Genomic DNA, 9,022 nt, shown 5'->3' on the forward strand with positions numbered 1-9,022 from the left:
CCGCGCCGCCCGGCACGTTCATGTTACGTGTCCCGACCAATCAGAGAGAGCACACTGTGCTCACAGGGAGGGTGGGGGCTGGAGCTATTGGAGCTACGAGCCGTTAAAGGCAGAGAGTGAAATTCAGTGAATACACGTAGTTTACAGAGATGCTGTTTGAGAAACCAATGTGAGTTGCGTTTATCTTTACCCATGGATGCACAATAAGAAAGGATCCATATCGTCTTACTGCCATCCCACGGAGCTGTAATAATGGATATATTGCACATGTTTGCTGTAATTCATTATCATACTACATGGGCTGTATGATTAAATCTTGTACCGTAAATGTTGTATTAAATAAAGTTAATATTACTTATTATTATAAGTATATATATATATATACATATATATACAGTGCAATCATTATTTCATGCTAAATGAAGCTCTGTTGCTTGGATATCACTAGATCCTGTTGCAGCGTAATATAAGTAGGCTACGTAACATAATGATTGATTATCAATCGTCAATCACGATCATGATGTAGCATAATTAAATTACTAGCTAGCCGCTAGCTGCTAACTGCCGCCTCGTTAATATCAAATCCATCATAATAACAAATCATTACCATGCTGTCATGAACGTGCGGTGCTGTTACGTGTACGCAAATTGACGTGCTTGATGTGAACGAGCATTTTGGTTAAAGTTGCGCATGCGCTATGAGCGCACATACGGGTACTTCTCAGGCATGCCGGGTAATCTGTGACGTTTCGCTCTCTCAAAAGTTGGGCCATTTTATCATCATGCGCCAATGAGCAACTCTCAGAGGAATGAATGAGGCCCCGCCTCCCACGCTGTATCCAGTTCTTATTATACATCCATGGTTGAAGCCAGGGTTCGAGTTATGTGGGAGCCAACAGACGTAGTAAAATCATACATCTGTGTGGGTCGCTAATACATTACCAACAACCATTATTTTTATCAAAAATAATGCATGTGTCAATGTAATGAGTATTATTTATGCTAAAGAGGTAAATAGGCTAAACTCAAAACATGTTTTCCAAAAGAACTACGCATCTCTTGAATGACAATTGGCAGGTGCATTCATATAGATCAGATCACCATAGTCCAGCACAGGTAAAAAGGTCACAGTAACTAGCCTTTTCCTGGCTTCAAATGAGAAACAGGACTTGTTTCTGAAAAAGAAACCTAGTCTAACCCTCAGCTTTTTAAGCAGATTAATAGGGCTGTCCCGAATACCATTTTTCGGACTCCGGATATTCGGTAGTAATCAGCAGCGAATATTCGAATATTCGGTGCGGAGAGATTTATTTATTTTTTAATAAAACATTTATTTTTCAAAAAAATGTCATAACACGCTCCGAGACACCTGACAACACGCTGTTAAGCAGAAGCGCAGAAAGAGCATACTATTACGATTTATATTTATTTATTGTCTCAGTACTCACATACATAAAAACTAATTGTGTCCTCTGCATTTAACCCAGCCGCAGCGCAGCGCCCGGGGACCAAATCTGGTTCCAAATTCCGTCTAACGTTTTACAACCTGAAGATACAAAACACATATTTCTGTTATAACAACAATACTTTTAATAACATAGCCGTAACAGTAGGCTTAACAGGTAACACTTGTTACCGATACAGTAAACAGTATTTAAATAAATGAAGAACGAAAAATAAATGAACGAACTGTATGCCAATAATTGCCTTAGCCCCAGATGTTCCCACATTGCTCCTATTATTTTCACTATTCGGATCAAATTGAAAAACTAATATAAAAAAACTATTCGGTTGCTTGCTTGCAACTATTTTCCAAGCAAAGTAAGTGCACAATTTTATCATGTGTAACGTTACTGTTTAAACGGCGGATAAAGCAGCTTCATCATGGCAACTTGACAACAGCTAAGCTAAGCTAGTATTTACAGCATCCGGTGACTTTTCAGAGTTGTTGTGCCACCGTGGTAGGCCAGTTTCTTGTCGCATATTTGGCACACTGCCTTCTTCTTACCGTCGTCCAATTTAAAATGGTCCCACACAGCTGAAGTCTTCGGCATTTTGTATTCAGGTGTGTGAAACGAGGTGAAGCGTGCCGTTTGCGTTCGTGACTGTGATGTCAGGAGGACAGGCTGAGATTGTATATATTTCAGCATTTTAACAGTGCAATTCAAAAGTATAAATATAGTATAAGAATATGGCAATTCGCCTTTATTGATGGCATACATTTAGGATTTTTTTTTAATTTAAATTTAAATTTTTTAAAAAACGAATATCTGAATAATGAAATTAAAACCCGAATAGTTGGCCAACGAACGAATATTCGAATATTTGGGTACAGCCCTACAGATTAATGACCTGAAGCAGAGATGGGGACTCGAGTCTGTGACTCGGACTCGAGTCGAACTTAAGTCGCACACACAGAGACTTCAGACTTGACTTGGACTCCTGCTCAAAAGACTTCGGACTCAACTTGGACTCGTGTTTTGGGACTCGTGAACAATCATTGTGTTTTCTATTTTTGGCGTATTAAAGGTGGGGTAGGTAAGTTTGAGAAACCGGCTCGAGATCGCTAGAATTTGAAAATACACAACCGGGGAAAATCTGCCACTTCCTCACAGAGCCCCTCCTCCAACACACACCAACGCGCACATGACCATGAGGGCACGAGATCAGTTTGTGCCCCGATGGGAGGCTGACAGGCAGGTAGGCCATCCAGTTACTTTAGCCGGGCCGGCTATCGGGATGTTAAGAGCATTCCATGGAATATAACAACAAGTGTATCTCGAGCCGGTTTCTCAAACGTACCTACCCCACCTTTAACATTAACATTAACATCATGGTAACACCATGGCGACCGGCGGCACACCTGCAGCTGTACCGCTTGTAATTAGGTTCAACTATAAAAACTTCGAACAAAACGCCGGTGGCACCAACAGAAGGAGCGCACACTGCAAAGTCTGCAATATTAAAATCAAGGATGCTGGTGCAACAACGTCAAATGTCATCAGGCACTTGAAAACTCACCCGGAGAGGTCAGTCACATTAACGCATATGAACGGTTAGCAAACATGTTTAGCTCAGCATCAGCTATGTAATGTTAACTTAGCTTGCTACTAGCTTTGTAACTGAATATTTGAAAAGATGAGTGAATGTTTGCTTGTCACACTTGTTTGCGTTGAGTGGCGTTGACATCCAACTCTTGACATGACATAAAAAAGGTCGGTAACGTTAATCATTACGTTCCGCTGCCACCATCTACTGGCTAACGTTAAACGTAGAAAAAGACATAGTTACATACATAAATACATCTGTCGGTTTATAGGCAGGTTACAGGTTTATTGTTGACCACGTAACGTTAATGTTACAGGTTTATCAGGTTACCATTACACTGGGTTTGAGTGAGAGGATAGAGGAATATGTTTATTTATAGTAGACTTAAAAGATGTAATTAGAGACCCAGTGTAATTAAACAATACGGTTGCAGAGGTCAAATTTTAACATTTTTGTCCACTGGCCAAATGGCTAGCCTAGTGAATGTTGAAATGTTACCAGCCACTCAATAGATTGCCATTGTTATGTTTGGCTGGTGCGTGCAACATACAGTACCAGCCACTTGCATGATTTACCAGCAAATGGTGTTAATGGTAGATATCTCTTTTGGAACAGGTCATGTTTTAATATCACCAGTTCAGTATATTTCAGATAATATTGCAGCAATAGTTTTTTAGTTGCAAATGGCACAGAACAAATGTTTACTTTTAAGTACTTTTAACACAGTTTCCCTGCGGGGGATTAATAAAGTATTTGTGATACTGATTTCTGATTCTGAAGTGTTTTGCTTATAAGTTGTTTGCATTTAGCTAAACTGTGATGTTTTTCCTCATATTGCATTGCAATAGCCTGTTTAAAGTGATCATATAACAAACAACTAATCAGTACTGATACTGTATGCTAATAGATATAGGAGTGATAATAATACAGTAAATGCTTTGAATTTCTTAGATATAGCTGTGCAGTATTCTTAACAGACTGGATAGCAGCAGACAATAGAAGGCTTATTACAACCAGAAGAGACATGAGACTTTTATTTTTTAGAGACTTGAGACTTGACTTGGACTCGTGACCAAAGACTTGAGACTTGATCAAGTCTCACCCCACAAAGACTTGAGACTTGACTTGGACTCGTGACCAAAGACTTGAGACTTGACTTGGACTTGCAAAAAAAGACTTGTGAACATCTCTGACCTGAAGTTTAAAAGTAAGATAATCATCAAGCCAGATACCTAGGTTAACAGGTAACCACTCCGAGTACTTGTCCTTGCATAGTAACAATATCAAAAGCAGTGTCTGTAGTCTTTTTAGCTTTAGAAAAGAGCATTACCTTGGTTTTATCAACATTTAAAAGAAGCTTAAGCTCAGAGAGCTGAGTCTGAATAATGTTAAAAACAGCCTGTAATTGAACACCAGCCTCCTTAATGGAGGGACCTGCCCAGTACATAACGGTATCGTCCGCATAAAAATGTAAAGTAGCTTCATCCACATTTTCACCTAAACTGTTGATATATATAGAGAATAAAAGTGGACCTAAAACAGTACCTTGAGGAACACCATTAGCAATGTTTAACCACTCAGAAGACAGCCCATCAAAGTGAACACATTGGGACCTTTCAGAGAGGTAGTTCACAAACCACCCACTGCATGGCTGGATATGCCTATACTGAGTAGCCTCTTCTTTAAGATGTGATGATCAACGGTGTCAAACGCTTTGGAAAGGTCAATAAATAGAGCTGCACAACTCTGCTTATTGTCTAAAATACTCGTAATGTCATTCACCACTTTCATTGTCGCAGTGATGGTGCTATGTTGCTTTCTGAAGCCTGACTGATGTTTAGACAGGATATTATTTTTACATAAAAACTCCTTTACTTGTTCACTCACTAGGCGTTCGAGCACCTTCACCAGAACTGACAATTTTGAGATTGGCCTATAGTTATTTAAAATAGTTGCCTCCCCTCCTTTTAGTAAAGGCAAGACATAAGCTGACTTCCATACTTTTGGAGTAAAACTGAAAGGGTTTTCCAGACCACATTGTTCAGAGTCACGGATTGGGGTGTTCACAGAAGCAGACTTCGAAACAGAATCAAACATAGAACCGCAGGACACAAAATGCTTATTAAATCAATTTAACATGTTGGCCCTGTCCGATATAGAGCCAGATGCTGTGGTAAGGCACGGAGGTAGCTCATTACGGATCTCACCGGTGGATATCGATTTTATGGCTTTCCAAAATTTCCTAGGATTATTTAGGTTTTCTGTGGTAACTGACAAATAGTACTTCGACATTTGAAGTGAAGCTATTTCTTAGCTGACTAAAACGCAGCCATTCTACCTCTGAGCCTGATTTCCTAGCCTTTGCCCAGGCCTTGTTTCTCTCATGAAGGAGACTGGACAGATTAGCAGAAAACCAAGGATTGTCTCGTCCCTTTACTCTAAATTTACGCAGGGGTGCATGTCTATCAATGATCTCCATAAAACCAAGATAAAAATAAGACCATGCAGTTTCTACATCAGCACACAGATCGATTTTTCCCCAATCAAACCCAAACAGATCATGAACAAAACCCTGCTCCATAAAATGTTTTATGTCTCTCTTAATAATAATACGAGGTTTAACCTTTTGGACCTTAGTATCCCTAATTGTGGCTACAACACAGTGATCACTCAGATCATTCGCAAATACCCCCACAGATAAGTATTTATAGGGAGAATTAGTTCAAATGAGATCAATTAGGGAGGATTTATTAGGGGACTTAATGTTAGGGCGAGTAGGACTGTCAACAATCTGAGTAACATTCAAAGAGATACAAAGGTTTTTAAAATCCTCTGACACTGCAGTTAACCAGTCCCAGTTAAAATCTCCAAGTACTATTTCCTTGTAGTCTAGCTGCGATAAAAGATTTGCTAGCGAAGACAAGGAGTCCTTGACAGCTGAGGGGGGTCTGTAACAGCCCACCACCATGACCTGTTGCCCCTTTGCCACTTCTATATTTAAGGCTACAAATTCGAATTGCTTACTGATATATTTGGAAACTAATGTGGTTACACTGAACTTATTCTTAACATAAATGGCAACGCCACCACCTTTATTAGGCCGGTCGGTACGATACACATTAAAACCATTTAAGGCAATGTCAGAGGCCAAAATATATTTGTTTAGCCATGTTTCTGATAAAACAATGACGTCAGCGTCAGTCGAGCTCGCCCAGATGCGGACAAAATCTAGTTTACCTAACAGACTGCGCACATTCAAGTGGATGAAACCCAACCCAGACCTAGCTTTAAAATCAGCAGGAGTAGCGATCTGACTACTACTACTGGGCGGACCAGGGTTAGGTTGTACATTTCCTGACAGTAATAACAACAACAAAAAACCAGGCATCTTTTCCTCTTAAGCGACACACATACATTGTCATCTACTTTAGAAACACCGGAAAAGTCTGCGAGAGTGTGATTTGAGCTTAAGAAGCAGTCCTGAAGAACCATCATCGCAGGAAAACAAAAAAGACAAACATATTTTGTCGAACTGATTCCCTGTGACAAGGCAACCGGTAATTGTTTGTGTAGCACTCCCGATCCTTTGCAGGGGATGCTCACCGCGGACGGCAGAACAGACCTGAATCCAGTAGACTTCTCAGGATGACTAGAAATCTTCTCACCGTCCAAGACAGCCAAAAGGCACAGCAGAGCCACGATAGTGGCCATTTCCCCAGGCCAGCACAGCATCCACGATATTCCCTTCCTGTTATGAAGTGAAGCGGCGTCACTCACCGAGCCCGGGGAACTGGAGGTGGGAGGCCCGGAGATGCAGGGCTGAAGAAAGACAGCAGGTCTCTCCGGTGAATCCTTCAGATCCAAAAGCCAGATATATCCGGCGTGGAGGCGCTCCAGATCTCACCGCGATATCTCCACTGCAGCCTGGCGTGGCTGCGCACCGGTCTCACTGCGATGTCTCAGGGGTAGAAAACTCCACTGCACAGCAGCCCGGCGCTCCTTTCCCACCGTGATGTCTCCAAGGTGGATAAACTCCTCCGCACAGCAGCTCAGCGAGGCGGCTCTCCTGAGCACAGAAACACAGGAAAGGCGAAAGCAGGCCCTGGCCCGAGCGTGGAGGCGCTGCAGTCTCTCCGTGAATATCTCCGTGGTAAATGATCAACAGCACAGCACAGCAGCACACGAGTAGTGTGTACAATAAAAGAAGACTAAAGAAAGTGTCATTTTCCTTCCAAAGCGTTTACATCAACCATCAGCCATCAACAAGAATCAACAGTGGGGAGAAATCCCTTCCTGGTACGGCACGCTCACGGAACGCTCACAAAGTGAAACGGAAAGTAGGCGTGTACTGTTTTGAATGAATGAAGAGAATGAACCTCCATTGACTTTTTTGTCATTGTCTCGTTACATATTTAAGTTTGTGTGTGCGTGTGTGTTGTTGTTGTTTAAAGACCGCATAGAGCTCAGTTTATAACTTGAACCCTGGTTGAAGCTTCAACGCAGCTTCCCATTCACTTTGACGTCACGCTTTGCCGAACAGCATTATGCTTCCGTCGCTTCACTTTACCTCCGTTGCTCGCTTCAAAAGTTGAGAAAAGTTCAACTTTTCGCCAATCAAATGTTATGCCAGTACAAGCTCTAGCCAATCAAACCGCGTGCTTGTGTGTCCGGGGTGGGAGATTGATGTGATTGAATTTAGCTTCAACGCACGCTGCCGTGTGGACGCTGCGTTACTCTATTCTAATCTCAAGTGATAATATATCTAGTTAGGTACCCAAATGTTAAGTAAGGTAATTTAAAATATTATAGTTAAATGAGAAAAAGTATGTATTGTACAAGCAAATTAAAAATACAAGACTGCACTTCATTAATATTGTTGCATGTAAAGTCAATCCTCACATCTGTATGTTTATTGAGAGCTACTGGTGGCAATCATTTGCTCTGTCATTCCAGGCATGTCACTGTTATGAGACATGCACTGACATTCAGTCGTCAGTGTATCATTGCACTATTACTAATATCATTGCTTATGTTCTTGTTTTTTCTAGTTCCTTTTGGGTTGCCTGACATGACCGTGAAAACGCCAGCCAAGTTACAAATTATTCTGAATCCCGATGACACCAGGAAGCTCGTTCTGCCTAATGGAATTCCAGAGACAATGGACTTACTGATGAAGTCAGGAAAGTGTGTGAAATAGAGTGCCACAGTGACGCGTCCTAAAACCCGGAAGTAAACTCCTTCCGGTTTCCTCGACAAAAAAGCAATGCAATTTCTCCATAGGATTTTGGAAAATAGCTGGAAATAAGGTCTGTGGTTGAAACACATTTAAGAGACGGATCACGTTTTGTTCAGTCGGATCATAAATCTAATTGATGGATTTATGATCAATAGATTTATGATTCGAAAATTATAAAAGTAGGGTAGACATGTGGATATTATCCGGCTGAACAAAACGTGATCCGTCTCTTAAATGTGTCTCAACCACAGACCTTATTTCCAGCCATTTTCCAAAATCCTATGGAGAAATTGCATTGCTTTTTTGTCGAAGGAATCGGAAGTGGTAAAATGCTGACTTACTTCCGGGTTTTAGGACTTGTCACTGTGGCACTCTATAGGTGGACGTTTTAGAATGCAATATCAAGACAGAGACATTGGAGATGCACTAGTCAACCTGACATCCACTGCTGACCTTGAAGATTTGACAACTATCAAGGTCATCCCACCTGATGATGGTGTCCAAGAATACATCTTTACCGTCTGTGAAGAAGCAGCGTCTGCTCAATCAGACGATACTGACATCTTGTCCACACCCTCCAGCTCAGTTTCTACAAGAACTCGTATCTGGTTGAAATGATTGAACTGACACAAAAGGCCAACCTTGTTCAAAGATTGCAATGCTAGGGATTGAACTGCATTTTCCGTTGCTTAATTGTTTTGGCCTCTGTATGTTTCATTTGAAGTTAAAAAATAATGT

The sequence above is a fragment of the Gymnodraco acuticeps genome, unplaced genomic scaffold, assembly GCF_902827175.1.
Source record: "Gymnodraco acuticeps unplaced genomic scaffold, fGymAcu1.1, whole genome shotgun sequence".
Lineage (NCBI taxonomy): Eukaryota > Metazoa > Chordata > Actinopteri > Perciformes > Bathydraconidae > Gymnodraco > Gymnodraco acuticeps.